The sequence below is a fragment of the Dipodomys spectabilis genome, unplaced genomic scaffold, assembly GCF_019054845.1.
Source record: "Dipodomys spectabilis isolate Male_0828 unplaced genomic scaffold, ASM1905484v1 ptg000023l, whole genome shotgun sequence".
Classification (NCBI taxonomy): Eukaryota; Metazoa; Chordata; class Mammalia; order Rodentia; family Heteromyidae; genus Dipodomys; species Dipodomys spectabilis.
Window position 1 is genome coordinate 1,572,685 of NW_024870700.1, and position 15,397 is coordinate 1,588,081.

Below are 15,397 nucleotides of genomic sequence, written 5' to 3' on the forward strand. Positions count from 1 at the left end.
CAGGCAACAGAATACGTCCAGCCCCCTGGAGGCAGCGTCTGAGCCCCGGGTGGCATCGGGATCGCCCTCATCCCACCCCGGGAGGGACCCCAGCGCGCCCGTCGCAGTAGCCTCCCCTCCACCCGCGGCAGCGCACGTGCGTTTCCCCGGACAACAGCAGGCGAGGCCTCCGCGCGCTCCCGCCGCGCGGCCGCGCGCGCGCTCTCCGCCCGCCCTCCTCGCGCGTGCTCGTGCTCGCGATCGCGGCGGCGCGCCTCTTCTCCCCGCTGCGGGCGTCGCGGGTGCAGGAGGAGGCGGAGCGGAGGAGGCGGAGGCTGGGGCGGGCGGCGGGCTCCGGCGGGGGCGCGCGCCGGCCAGCGGGGCGGGGGCGGCCCGAAGGCATCGGGGTGAGGGGGCTCCAGAGCCCGAGGACCAACGTCTTCCCCCCACCCCGGGGTCGACTCCGCCGCGGGAGGGCGAGCGCGGGGCGCCCCAGCGGTGGGGACTTCGAGGCCGCGGCCCGGAGCCGGCGCCCCCGCCCCCGAGCCTGACGGGGCGTTGAGGCGGGATGAGGCGCTGGCGCTGGGGGCGCCCGGCGGAGCCCCCGCGGCGGCCCTGGGCAGCCAGGCGCTAGGCTCGGAGGCAGCGGCGGCCACGGCGACCACGGCGGCGGGTGAGGGCGCCGGGCCGGGCCCGCGGAGGGCAGACACGGAGCGGCGAGCGGGGCGCAGCGACGCCGCGGCGGCGCGGCGGGGCCGCGGGGCTCGGTAAGGCGGGGGCGCGGGAGGGCCGGGGGGCTCCGGGTGACGTGGGCCGGCCCTGCGAGGGTGAGGCTGCGGGCCGGGCGGGCGGGCGCGGTGGGGGGGGGGGGGGTTGCTCTTCCTTTCCAGAGGGAAAAAAATGCGGTTGAAAGTCAAGGTTCTGGATCGAATGTTCTCGGAGGACCATCTCGGGTTTCCCTGGGTCTCTTCCTCTAGACTCATCTCTCTGGCCTCCCGGGCGACAGGGTTGCGGGGCGGCGGTGGGGGGGGGGCGCCGCCTCCCGCGCTCGCACCCTGCGTTCCCCCATTGCCTCAGCGACCGGGGCGGCGGGGGGGGGGGGGGCGGTGTGGCCGGTCTGCTGCAGTGCTCCCCGCCGCAGGCCAGAGTCAGGCCACAGCCGCAGCTCCCCCGGGAAGGGCCAAGTGGGGTCCAGGGGATCTGGCTGCTCCTAGAGCAGCCTTCCCGGCCCCCTCCAGTTGCGCTGTGGACGACCTGTGAGGAACTGGTCCTGGTGTACTTGGGGGGGGGGGGTGGCGTTGAGCAAGATGTCATCGCGCCCCCGCCCCCCCCCCCCCCCGCCCCCTTGCTTGTGGAGTTCCTCCCCCCTTGTCTTTCTAATTGGCTGAAGTTGCTGCTACATGTTGGACTACAGTGGTGACAGAGCCTCCCCCTCTCCCCCCACTGCAGGGTGCCTTTCTCATTTTGTTGACTAGAGTAAATATTTATGTTACACATTTTCAGCACACGCTATGGAGAGGGACTGTCAAGACCTGATTTCTGAGCGTTAGGCAGCCTCTGGGCCCATTCTGCATCTGAATCTTAGAGAAGGTGATGGGATCCAGGAGGAGGAGGAGAAGGAGGTGCCTAGGCAGATGCTTGGGATGCAGTTCGAACAGTTATCTTTTTAGGAAATAGAATTTAGATAATTATAATTTTGATCTGCATGCGGAATTACAATCAGCATGTAAACTGCTCGGGGCACTGCATGATGCTACACGGGTAAGCTGGCAGCTGGGCCAGGGCATTGTTGTCAGCATCTCTTTTATTTTCCATTCTTCCAGAGTTTTATTTGGCACTGATTTAGACCTCTTAAGTACATCTGAATGGGAATAACTTTGCTGATACATTGGTTGCTTTTGTAAACATTGCCCTCATTTGTGTTTTTATTGGAAGAAGAAAAAGCAAATGGTGCTGTAGTGTAGTGGCTCTTCCAGTCTACAAAGTGTGTTCCTTTGACTCAGTATCTGGATTTGTTGTAATTTTTTGAGTAATGATGGTTGTGATTCTTTTGTGTATTGTCCTTTATTGAGCTAAGTGAAATCTGAGAATCAAGATTTGTTCTTTGGACTTGAGTGGGAAGGAAAGTAGCATCAATAATTGGCTGCCACAACCCAATCTCAGAGTTTTTTTTTCAGGTATTTCTTGGCATATACTTCTTTTCAGAGGATTGTTGGTGGAGATGAGGTGTTACGATGTTTCCATTTCCATTTTCAGGAATGCCTGGGGTCTGATTCTTTCTAAAATCGGACATGTGGGAATGTTTTACAGAATAAGTATCTGTAATCGTGTGAGGTTGGGGCTGTGATAAAGCCCAGCTATCTTCTTATCATGGTCCTGTTAGCAGTCCTTGGAATAAAGCAGCACTTTGGACAGAGACTTGTCCAGCCACAGCTGGGGTGGCAGTCCACTTTACTCATGATCCTGCACATGGAGGTGGGGGCGGGGGAGACAGGGTGAAGTAGTGGGGGGACAATAGAAGTGTGACAGAGAGGGAATGTTAGTTGAAGAACCTTGTTCAGTTATATAACTGTTTTGTTTTTGAGGGAGAGACTAAGAACCAGCAAGGCAGGCTCAACTGTCATTAGAGCCTTTGATGTTGCTTTGAATTCCAGTAGTAGTTAGGTTCCTTTTATTTCCCTTTTCAAACCCTATGTTATTTCCCAATCACCAGAAGCTTATCCACACTTGGGCCGAAGTCTTTAGTGGCAAAACATTCATCTGAACTTCTTTCTGCCTCTTATTGTCTTTTTTTCCGTTTTCTTTTTTGGTAGGACATCAAAGATGGTTTTGTTATTGTTGCTTGGTATGTCTGAATGATTTTCATAGTTTTTCCTATGCATGTTGACCCAGGCATATTAACTGCATAGTATATGTAGGTTCAGTGTTGCCTGTAAATGCATTTAATAAATGTCAGGGATTAGCAGCCGTTTTCTTCATAGCACTGGTAGCAAATGAAAAATGAAATGAACTAATAGTAGTTTTATCTTTAAAGGTAACTAGCATTCTTGCGATCTCTTAGTCCATTAATGAGCAGTCTGATGTCTATGAAAGTGTTAGAAGGCAGCCAGGACTTGAGCTCAGTCCATGGCTATACTTCTGTCACTTATACCTGAGTAGGCACATCATTGGCATTTCTGAGTTTGTTTCCCTTATTTATAAACTAGGGATGAGAACACTTGAAGAGGTTTTTTGTTTTTTTTTTAAGGACTAGATGATTAGAAAGGATGTGGAAATGCTTTGAAAACGGTTTCAATGTGTAAGGTATTACTGTTATTCCATTTAAATTTAGTATATTTAAATACAGACCTACTTCACTTGGCAAATTGACCTAGAAAACTGTTTCATTTTGCTTTCACGTGGGACCGAGGATGGAACCCAGGGTGTCTCATGTGCTATACAGGTACACTAGCACTGAGATACATCCCCAGCCCTTTGCAGACGTCATTTATTTATTTTTTTTGTGCTGCTTGCTGGGGTTTGAACTCAGGGCCTGAGTGATGTTGCTTACCTTTTTTGCTCAAGGCTGGTGCTCTACCACTTGAGCCACAGCTTCACATCTAGCTTTTAATTAACTGGGTTCAAACAAAGATCCTTAACATTTTAGCCTCCTGAGCAACTAGGATTATAGCATGGACCATCAGTACCCAGCCCTTGGTAAAATTTTTTAATACTTTAACGGAAATATAAAAAAATGTTGCTAAATACCAAGAATGTGCTAGATTTCTTCTAGTTCCAAAGTTTGTGATTCTGGGTCATTTTTGAGGAAATCCATAATGTAGCGCTTAGAATTTTTGAGTCAGGAATCTTTAGTTATTCTGAAACAAGTTTGTTGAGACTCAAGAGTTTCTTGTGTTGAGACTTAGAGTTTCTTGAAAGTATCAGTTCAAAGTACCCAAGGAAGTTACAAGTTGGAATTTGTGAGTTGCATTTTTTAAAACTTTTTTTTGCATTATTTAGGACATATTTGCCAAAATATGTCTGTGGACCTAGATGGCTCATGAGCCATGATTTTTAAATGATTGAAAAAAATGAAAAGGAGAGTAATGTTTCATGAGAAACTTTTTTTTTTTTACATATATATTTTTTTAATTGTGAAAATGCTGTACAGAGGGGTTACAATTACATGGGCAAGATAGTGAGTACATTTCTTATCAAGCATTGTAGCCTCCTCCTTTGTTTACCCTTCCCATCCCTTCCCAGCCTCCCCCTTTCCCCCCCCAATCCTCCCCCCCCCCCCCACCAAAGTTGTAAAGTTCGTTTTGGACATGACAACTTGTACTTCTCATTGTTGCAACGGGTCCACCTGTATCCTTATTTAAACAATTTGTTTTTCCCCTTCCCCTCCACAAATTATACCGACATCAAATACAGTGAAAGCAGGGATTATACTGTGGGGGAGGGACATACAAAGCAACAAAGAAATAATCTTATAAATGCGTTAGAAACAAATGCATGAAAGAAAAAAAACATTTAAATACATATCTTAGGGTTCATTTTCCTAACATCACCTTATCTGACCTTTTCTGCTTGACTCATACATATACTAGATATTGCAAATAAGGGAAACCATGGAACCTATGTTTCTTTGGGATTGGCTTACTTCACTTAGTATAATTTTTTCCAAGTCTTTCCATTTCCTAACAAATGGGGCAATGTCATTCTGATGGAGGCATAGAATTCCATTGTGTATATATATCACATTTTCTTGATCCATTCATCTACTGGGGCATTTGGGTTGGTTCCAGCTATAGTAAATAATGTTAGTGTCTTTAAGTAAAGTTTTAGTAGGGCATAATCCCACTCACAATCATTTGTGTTGTATATGGCCACTTTGGTGTACAGTCGAAGAGCTGAGCACTTTTGGCACAGTGTGGCCTGCAGTGCCTACAATGTATATTTTTTGTCCTTTTATAGAAAATGTTTTTCAATCCTGATTTAGCACTTGACCATTTTTTACTGTAATTAGCACGAGTAGTATTTCCTATCATAGCATTATAAAGTTAAGACCTGTGGAAATGCACCAATTTTTGTTTTAGAGCGAGAGAGACTTAAGTTCAGATTCTAGCCGTGATGTTTACACACTTTGCCCCTGGGAATCCTAACATCGTGTGCTTTGAGCATTTCCATTGAAACAGGATATAGTAGTGGTTCTACTTTAGACTGTTGTAGGAAAGATTAAATGAAATGATACACTGCCATATAGCAAGCATTTGGTAGGTGACATGTGAGAGTGCTGTAAATTCTGTGCTAAAAATTCCTAAAATACTCTATATTAAATCCAACCTCAGATTACAGAGTTTTTCTCCAGAGGACTTTGCTATTTGTTATGAAAATTTCTCTTTTATTGAGATCATTTGTTTAACAGCTAATAACTACAACAACTTGAGAAATTTCTTGTGTTTCGCTGTATATTTAATAACTACCTGCATATTTCAGATAGTTAAGAATGAGCGGATTTCATGGATTGTTGTTATTGATCGTTACTTGAAATGTTCTTAATATTTGCAGGGTGCAGTTAAATACCAATTCTATTTTGGTGCTGATTTTTTTTTTCTAAAAAAAGAAATGTGTGAGAAAAACCTGTTTTAATTAGGTCAGGGTTAGATAATGTTTCCTGTGTGTATGTTTTACTCTTAAGTCTTTCTTGTGATTTGCATTAACATCTCTGTTAACCATTCTCTTCAGAGTTGAAATAATAAAAGTTAATTTTTTTCTTAATGTTAAATGTAGCTTACTATATAGAGACTATGATATTAAACTTCTTTTTCAAGCATTTGATTTAAATTATCTTACAGTTGAGAAGTTTGGTGTGTTTCTCAACTTCAAGTGCTGGTTTATTTAACACTAATCCCAAAGGAAGAGTGAACAAATAAAAAAGGCTATTGTTCTGACTGAGTTAAACAAAACAGAATTGGGGTCATTGTGACTCTTGTAGTCCGGCAAATTGTACAGTAGCATGGCCTTGGATGATGCTTAAATACTGTGGATAATCAGGGGAGCTGGGTAGGGTGGAGATTTTCAGACTGTCCTGTAGAACTGTAGGGTGGAGATGTGGGCCCTTCCATAGAACTATACACCCTGACCTGGAAATCTGCAGGACTCTCATTGTAGCAGATCTCAAGAAGGCTCTTCCCTAGATGAAGTAGTATTTTCTTTTGAGGTTAAGAAAATGAACCAATGAAACCTGAGATTTCCTGTTTGGACAAATGCCGAAATATTAATCAAGGTAGTAAAATGTAGGATTTGATCACATAATTACAATTTTACAGTATATCTGTACAAAAGAGCTTTTCCTGATCTGATGTTTAAAAGGAATTTGTTTTAGGATAGGTAAAATAAAATGAGAAACTCATATTTGTTGCAGTTTCTCATGAGGTTGACCTATAGATTAGAATATTCAAGGTGGACATAAATTTCTGATTTTCAGGGATACCCAGCTATTTGGCTTAGTCTTATTCGCTAGCTTCTCTTATACCATGACCTATCTTACACATTAAATCCTTCAGGTTGTGGAGATGGAAAATGTTGAAAGGATGCATGTATGATCTACTCATTTTAGAAATATCATGATGTGTTCAAGTTGTCTCTATAGGCACCATACTCTGGGCAAGAATTCTAAAGTAGATAATCTATATCTATTTGTCTTAACATGGTAAGATGTTTATGGAAGTTAGCCTTGATCTTGATCTTGGGTTGGTCATTTGACCATGCTGTTTATATTTCCTTGTGTGTAAGGTGGCAACAATAATTCCTGACCCTCCATTCATTGCAAGGATATATGGTCAAAGTCATCTTTACGGGACTAGAATTTTTAGTGGTTTGGAAAAAGACATCATGTGAAGTTCATTACTCAAACTATTAAACACTGACCAAAAAAAAAGGGTAACTTTTAATAGAGAAAGGAGTTTTGAACTTGGAGGCCAGAGGTCTTGGGTAATTCTTTTGGCTGTGCTGTAAACTGCCTGTGATTAATCATCTTTCCTAAATTCATTCTTCTCATATAGAAAATGAGAGGTCAGACTGAAGGTTTCTAAGCTCTCTTCTTGTTGCAAAATCAATCCCTTCCTCTATTCCTTCCTCCTTCCCTTCCATCCTTATTACCTCCCTCTTTCTTTTCCTTTTCTTTGTAAAAAAACCTAGGTGGGACCTGTGGTCTCTACTACTTTTTCTATTCCCAGCCTCCTTGAACCAAAATTCTGTGATTCTCTGATTTGTATTGTTTTAAGTGGAGACCATCATTGGGCACTCACCTATTTTCTACAGACTTATTTACCAAGGAAAAATTGACAAGACTTTTTTTTTCAATGGTCTTCTACATTGAGTGACAATCCTGGGCCCAGTGAAGGTGAGAGAAACCAAGTGTCTTACCAGTAACCATCGAATACATCTGTACTTGTACATCTTGAGTGAATCTTGTACCATACATGGACCAGAAAGTGGATATGAAAGAAGGTATCACTGAATCTATGCTCTTTGGAGGTGGTCATTTCATTGTAAAGATGAACTATGTTACGCAAAAGCTGTTATTGGTATGATCTGGTAGTTTGAGAACTTGGATGTAGTATTGGAGAGAACACTATGTGACTTGTGTCTCTGAACCTACATAGGGTGAGATTTGATCATTCTCAGAGCAAAGACTGAGTCATATGTTTTGTGACAATCTTAATGAGAATTGCTCAATCCAGGCTATATGCTTCATTTACCACATGGACAGGAAAGAGTTACATTAATTTACTAGGCAGACTTTTTTTCTGAAAAGCCAAGCATGTGAAAAATGACAAGAGATCAAAGTGACCCTGTTCCTCAGGCAATCAGTTTGTGTCCTGGATCTCCTATCTTATGTCTTCTTATTTTCTTAAGGGGTTTTATTTCTGTAATCATTTTCTTTCCTAAATTATCACCCAGTTTTTACTGGATCATCTCTTGGTAGGTACACATGGCTTATGTTACTGGCAGCCTAATAACTAATTGTCCACCAGATGCCATGCATCTGAGGTTCCCTCAGGTTTTATCTGGGCACATGGCTGCCCAGTCAGAGACTACTTTGCTTAGCTGCTCTCTGACAGGTGGATGTGGCCAAATGGGATTCATTTCTGGCTAAATGGATGTGAACAGAAGTGATGTGTGTGATTTCTAGGTCATGGCCTCAGAAAGGAAACTAATTGCCTTTTACTACTTCTTTCCCTCTTTTTACCGACAAGAATATAGGACTTTAATGCAGTGCTGAGTTGTAGTACTCAGCTCTGTAAATGAGAGAAGCCCCTTAGAGGGAAAAGGATAACTAAAATGGATTCTTGGGTAGTCTTGTGAAGTAGAGTTACATATTAGCTTGAGACTGCTCATTTTCTGTAGCTTGATAAGTTGGGAGAGCAGTGAAGTTTTGTTTTTTGAGCCATTTGTACATTAACTGAATAAATTACTTGTCTTTGTCCTCCTCCTCCCCTTTTGAGACAAGGCCTTACTATGTAGCTCAGATTGGCCTTCAGCTAGCTCTTCCTGTGTCTGCCTCTGGACTGCTGGGATTATAAGTGTACCACAATTCCTGCCTGGTCACCTCTCTTAAACTAGCTTTGCCTCTACTCTAACCATCCCTTCTGTTACTTCTCATTTTTTTTTTTCTTTTGAAGCAGAGGGTTTCCATAGTTGTTAACATTTGCTGTCTCTTTCTCACTGTTCATTGTCTCTTCAGCTTGATCCATTTGGTCTTTCACCACTCAGCCCTGTCCTGCTGTCCTTGAGCTTCTTTTGCTTAAGGCTGCAACTCTATCCCTTGGGCTACAGCTCTACTTTCAGCTTTTTGGTAGATTATTGGAGATAAGAGATAAGAGTCTCACAGACTTTTCTACTCTGTCTGGCTTGGAACTTTGATCCTCAGATTGCAGCTCCTTGAGTAGTTAGGATTATAGATTATGGGCATGAGCCACCAGCTCCTGGCTTTTTTTATTTTATTTTTTATTTTTATGAAGGCTTCATTGACTTGTATCTTGGCAGAGCTAAGGATCAGTTTGGTGTTGCCATCTTATTGACCACTCACCAGCACTGACTGCCTAGTACTCATTTTTATTTTCTGTATCCTTTTTGTGAGCTTATCTCTGCTTACCCTTTGAAAATTTGGAATGTCTTTCGGTTCCCAGGTGGACCATCCATTTTTATGGCTTTTGAAGATCATTTATATCCTGGTAAGACTCAGATTGCTGTCAGTGTTTACCCTTTGGGTGCTAGACTCATCTGACTCCATGCCTTAGTTTGATGTCCAGTAGAAGCTTTGGAGATAGGATGAACAAAGCAGAGCTATGGATTCTTCCTTTTATTTAGTCCTTCCTCCCATCCTCAGGTATTCCCCATTTCTGTGTAGTGCCATCATCTACTTGTGTGGATTAAAACCTTGGGAGTCATCCTTGACATTTTTTTTTCCATCTCACATTAAGTCCAATCAGCTCTTCCCTCAGAATATTTTTTTTCGTTAAAAAACTAGGCTAGTCTAGTTTCTCTTCTGGAAAACTTTGAACAGACTTCTCTGCCTCTGCATAAGTCCCTCTTCTCACCCTGCTCATAGGATTACAGGATTTCCAATATGCTTAACACTAAAACTAGACTTTAAAATTTTATTATGGGAACAAAATCTTCATCTTGATCTGATCTTGATCTCCCCTGATCTTCCAGGGGAGATTTTGCTCTGGAGGGCATTTGGCAGCATCTGAGGTACAGTTTTGATAGAAATTAAAGAGGAAGTTGTAGATAGAGGCCAGGAATGCTACTAAGCATCCTGCAATATACAGAACAAAAAATAACAAAAATTTATGTAATCCAAATGTCCATTGTGCATGGGCTGGCTTCTTTTCCAAACTGGTCTTCCTCTGTTATCTTTTAGTTTAGTAGGCTTCAGTAACAATGATCATTTATTTATTTATTTACTTAGTTCTATGGATGGAACCCACGCTTTTGCACATGCTGGGAAAGCATTATACCACTGATCTCCATCTTCAGCCTCTGTAAGCTTTAATTTTTAGATTACAAAAAACAGTAGAAGGAACAGAGATTTCCCTTACACTCCCTACCCCACACCTACACAGCTTCCCATTCTCACTGGGTGATACATTTGTTAGTGGAACTGTCCTGACAAATCACCACCTAATGTCCATAGCTTTTACTCTATGCATTTGGGCAAATATATAATGATATGTATTCACTGTTATAGTACTATGAAGAATAGTTTTACTGGTATAAAAAAAGTACTCATGTCTATCCCTGCCTGATCACTACAGGCTGTTTAACTGTCTCCATGGTCCCCTCCCCCCAACCTTGGCCAAATGCCATGTATTTGGAATCATGCATGTAGCCTTTTGGGATTGGCTTCTTTCACTTAATACGGTGTAGTTAAGATATAGGTATCTCTTTTCATGGCTTGATAGCTCATTTCTTTTTGGCACTGAATAATATTCCATTGTCTGGATGCACCACAGTCTGTTTATCCATCCTCACACTGAAGAACACCTTGGTTTCTTCCAGGCTCTGGCATTTGTGAATAAAGCTGCTATAAACATCTTGTGTGCAAGTTTTATATGGATATAAGTTTTCACTCGAGTAAATACCAAGACTACATGTACATTATTGTAGGATCATCTGGTAGAATATGCTTAGTTTTGCCAAACTGACTTCTTAAGTGGCTACACCATTTGTATTCCCAGCAGCTATGAGTGAGGGGTTTCCCATTATTTGCATCCTTGTCATCATTTGTTATAAAATGGTCGTGATTTTGGCCATTTTGATAGTTGCGTAGTGGATGAGGATTTTTTTTTCCTCCTTGAGTAATGTAAATATATACTTTCTTAGGGATATGTATTTGCTGTTGGTTTCCTTTATATTTTTTCCAGATGTGGACATACTGCCTTCTTCCTCCTCAGAGAGACCTGCATGCAATACCCATTCCATTAGAATCTTCTACATCATTGCATTTTATTTCTTTATTTGCTTAGGTGTTTAAATCTCTACCCTCTCCATAAGCTTCTAGAGGGTAAAGACTTGTCTTAATAAATACTGTTGCTAGATAGGTGCCTGAGCCTGTTGTAGGAATGGACAGGGTTTCTGTGATAACTGCAAAGCAGAGCATCCACTTTTAAGAGAAGATTATGGTTTTGTGAAGGTGAAAAAAATCCCCCATAATTTAATAATTAATTTTTATAGAATGGAGGAATTCCCCCTCATTTTTGTGAGGAGGCAAATGATAAAAAGAGTAAGCTTTTTAAAGACGGAAATTTACGTTAGAATGTAACATATTCTCCATGTCTGATATGTCTATATTGCTTTATCGTCATGAGTTTAGTGAATACTGACTTGGCTATATAGGCTTCTAGAGAATATGTGACCTTACCTCTCCATATTAGAATATTACTTCCACCCATCCTTGGTTGAGGATCACCTTTTCTTCTGTATTTTCAGTGTCTGCAAACTTCAGTATTCACATGACAAAAATCCTTTAAACAAAGTTCTCACTTAAAACAAATCCTCATTTTATTAAACTGAAACACATATCTCTGAATTTCTAACACTATAACAGATCTGATTTGTTTTTTACAAGATAGCTCTTTAGCTGTCATGTGAAAGATGGCTGGCTCTTAGGTCTTCTCACCAGCCCTGTCCTTTTCCAGGCTTTAGATACTTTTTTTAGGCCTATCCCTAACATTTTGGGACTGGGTCAGAGTACAAATAGAAATCCATGTGTTATATGTATGAAAACTTACAAGTTATAAATCAGGTTAATTGAGAACGATGTCCCCTTGTACTCTGCCTTAACAAAACCTGGAGCAGTGTCAGAGATTTGGATTCCTGTTGTTCTATTTGAGAACATAGAGAAATGCTTTTGACCTCCTAACATGAGGGACTTACCGTATGCACATTGTGAACACTCACCCTACATATCCCCACACACTCTTCAGACAGCAGTACTCTGGCCATCCCTTGGTCTAGAGGTCTACATGCTAGTTAGTGGTAACTACAACTCAGGGAAGAGGCCTGAGCAGATCCTGGAAGCAGTCAGGAAATTCAGGGGTCTTGGTTAAGATGAAGGCATGTAGGCTACAGATAGGCACATTCGTAAGGTCCTGAGAATAGTTGGCTCCAGGGTCACTAGTGTGGCCAGAGGAAGGCCAGTGCATGGCTTTCTAAAGTCTGGCTTCCTGGACAAATGTCTTTGTTGCTTAGATTCAAGACAGCACTGTTCTATCCTAGTCAAATATGAATTGATCCCATTTACCAGAGTCAATTACTGGTAAAATGCTAACATCTCTCTTAGACTTATATTTTATTTATTTATTTATTATTATTATTATTTTTTTGGTCCGGTCCTGGGGCCTGAACTCTGGGCCTGGGCACTGTCCCTCAGCTTTTCAGCTCAAGGCTAGCGAGCGCTCTACCACTTGAGCCACAGACCACTTCCCGTTTTTTTTCTTTTTTGCTTATGTGGTGCTGAGGAATCTAACCCAGGGCCTCATGTATGCAAGACAAGCGCTCTACCACTGAGCCACCTTCCCAGCCCCTAGACTTATATTTTAGTTAGTGCTCTCTAACCAGTGTGCCAGGCAATACTTTGAGAGTGAGAGAGATGGACTAGAAGTACTGATTCCCTTGTCCTGAGAGATGACAGAAAGGGACAGAGTGGCAACAAGTAGTCAGATCATATTTGGAGTCCAGGAGCATGACCTAAATCCTCAGGGTGTCTGCACCAGTACTGACATTTTTCAGTATGTATTATTAGGTGAAAAAGACCGGCAACCCTACTCTAGACTGACACGTGAAATTCTCAGTATCAGATATTCTAAGAGCATTTTTTACAAACATTATTTGACCAGTGTGACAATGTCAGAGGTGTTAAAGTAGATTTTATGCCCTTCTTATTAATGAGGAAATAAGTTGAAGTTAAGTGACTTATCTAGCAACACATTCTTACTTAAATAGGCCAGCTGAAACTAGAACTCTATTCTTCTGGTTCTTATTTTGGAATTTTCTCTCTACTAACCCAAATTGTATTTCTTATACTTTTTTCACTCCTTTTCTGGTTCATTAAAGGATTGCAAACAATTTAAAATATATGTGTGAATATATACACATACATATCTGTATTTCACACATATATCTTTATATTTCTCTTTATAGATATATATGTATATATTTAGAACGTTCCAATCCCAACTTTGATGACATCGTCTGTTTGTACTATTTTTAACCTAAATACCTTAAATGTTTTATATTTAATCTTTATTAAATGTTAGTATTTTTACAAGATTCAACCCACTTACCTTGTATGTTGAAACTTGATTTTGTATGTTATCTATTTTGATAGTTCTTTTCCTTATAGTAATGTTTTGTTTATTATTATAGTAATGTTTGTCTGAAATGCTCATTTTGAAGTCATCTTTCAATTACATTAGGTCAGGAAAACATGCAGTACATATTCTTCTAGGAAAATGATTATAAAGGATGAACGAATACAGCAGTGGTACTCACTGAATACTATGGTGAGACAAAGGACAAAGGGTGAACCAGAGCAACAGTGATACTCACAAAACACTATGTTGGAAATGAACTTTACAACTTCGGGGAGGGGGGAGTTTGTGGGGAGGAATAAAGGGAGGAGGTAACAATGTTTGACAAAAATTATGCTTATTTCCTTATGTAATTGTAACCTCTCTGTATATAACCTGTACAATAAAAGTAAAAAAGAAAATGAACTATACAACTTGGGTGAGGATGGAGAAACTAGGAGAAGAGAGAGGGAAGGGGTGACATTGTCCTAAAAATATACTGTATTTCTTTTATCTTGGGTCTTGAACTCTGGGCCTGGGCGCCGTCCCTCAGCTCTTCAGCTCAAGGCTAGCGCTCTACCACTTGAGCCACGGAACCATTTCCAGAGGTAAGAGTCTCACGGACTTTCTTGCCTGGCCTGGCTTTGAACCATTATCCTCAGATCTCAGCTTCCTTAGTAGCTAGGATTACAGCGTGAGCCAGCAGTGCTCAGCTCTGAAAATATACTCTATACTGATTTATGTAACTGTAACCTCTCTGTACATGACCTTTATAATAAAAACAAAAATTTATTAAATATGATTTATGAAGTTTTGGCACCTAAATGTAAATTTTCTCTCATTCAGTGCCTACTTTGTACTTGCCCTTATGTCTTTCGCATCTTGCAGTGTTCTCGCTAGTCTAACTGTCCTTGAAAAACAGGTCCCAGAAGAGTGTGGTTGCTCAGGTTACTTTACTAGGTGGTAGATTTTTTTTTTTTTTTTTAGAATTCAAGTCAGAGGTCATTTGACCTTCAAGTGCCCATGTTTTCCTCAGTACTACTTTATAAATTTTGTCAAACGATTTGTAAATATTGAACCTGTTCTGGAAAAGGACATTTTCTTGATTTATATTCTCAAATTTAGAATAATGAAGTCTCTAATATTACAGGTCAGAAATGTCAGTAGTAGCCATTAGTTCATGCCTGTAAGACTAACTATTCCAGAGGCTGAGATCTGGAGGATCTTGATTTGAAGTCTGCCAGGTAGAAAATTCTGCAAGACTTCATCTCCAAAAATACCAGCAAAAAGTCAGACTATAGATGTGATATAAGTGGTAGAATCTCAGCCAAGCCAGCTAAGTAAAGCAGTTACAAAGCTCTCAATTCAAATGTTGATATTGGCAGCACACACACACACACACACACACACACACACACACACACACACACACACACACACACGCACACGCACACGCACACACAGAGGCACATGCATAGTTACACACCTACCTCAGTAGTGGAAAGGTCAAGAAACCCTGCCCTTTGAGGTGGTTTTTGTTTGTTTGTTTGTTTTTGTTTTTTTCCAGGCATGGGGCTTGAACTCAGGGCTGGTGCTCCATCCCTGAGCTCTTTTGTTCAAGGGTAGCACTCTACCACTTTGAGCCACAGTGCCATTTCTGGCTTTTGAGTGGTTAATTGGAGATAAGGGTCTTATGGGGACTTTTCTGCCTGGGCTGGCTTTGAACCATAGTCCTCAGATCTCAGCATCCTGAGTAGCTGGGATTACAGGTGTGAGCTACCTTTGACTTTTAAAAGAGTTTGAGAGAGTGGGGAGGGAGATGGAAGAAAGAGTGAGGGAAATGGAGGGGAGAGAGAAAGAGAGGCTTTAGTTTTTTTTTTTTTTTATCATGGTGATGGATATTAGAATATGGGAGAGTGTGAGGGACTCCAGAATTTATTTATTTTTGAGATATGGTCTAGCGATGTAGCTCAAGCTGGCCTGGAACTTGAGATTCTCCCATCTTTGCTATTCTAGGGAGTGAAAGCATGTGCTGCTGGGTGCCAGTGGCTCATGCCTATAATCCTAGCTACTCA

At 41.8% G+C, this 15,397-nt stretch overlaps 1 protein-coding gene across 2 annotated transcripts in view; it reads left to right on the top strand.

The window, feature by feature from the left end:
- The first annotated feature begins 712 nt into the window (after positions 1–712).
- The window catches only part of Arhgap32 (Rho GTPase activating protein 32), a 236,650-nt gene continuing 221,965 nt past the window's right edge, over positions 713–15,397 (top strand). For both annotated transcript variants that reach the window (XM_042674912.1, XM_042674913.1), the window contains exon 1: positions 713–746. The gene's annotated coding sequence lies outside the window, so the exon portion shown is untranslated. The remainder of the gene's footprint in view (positions 747–15,397) is intronic.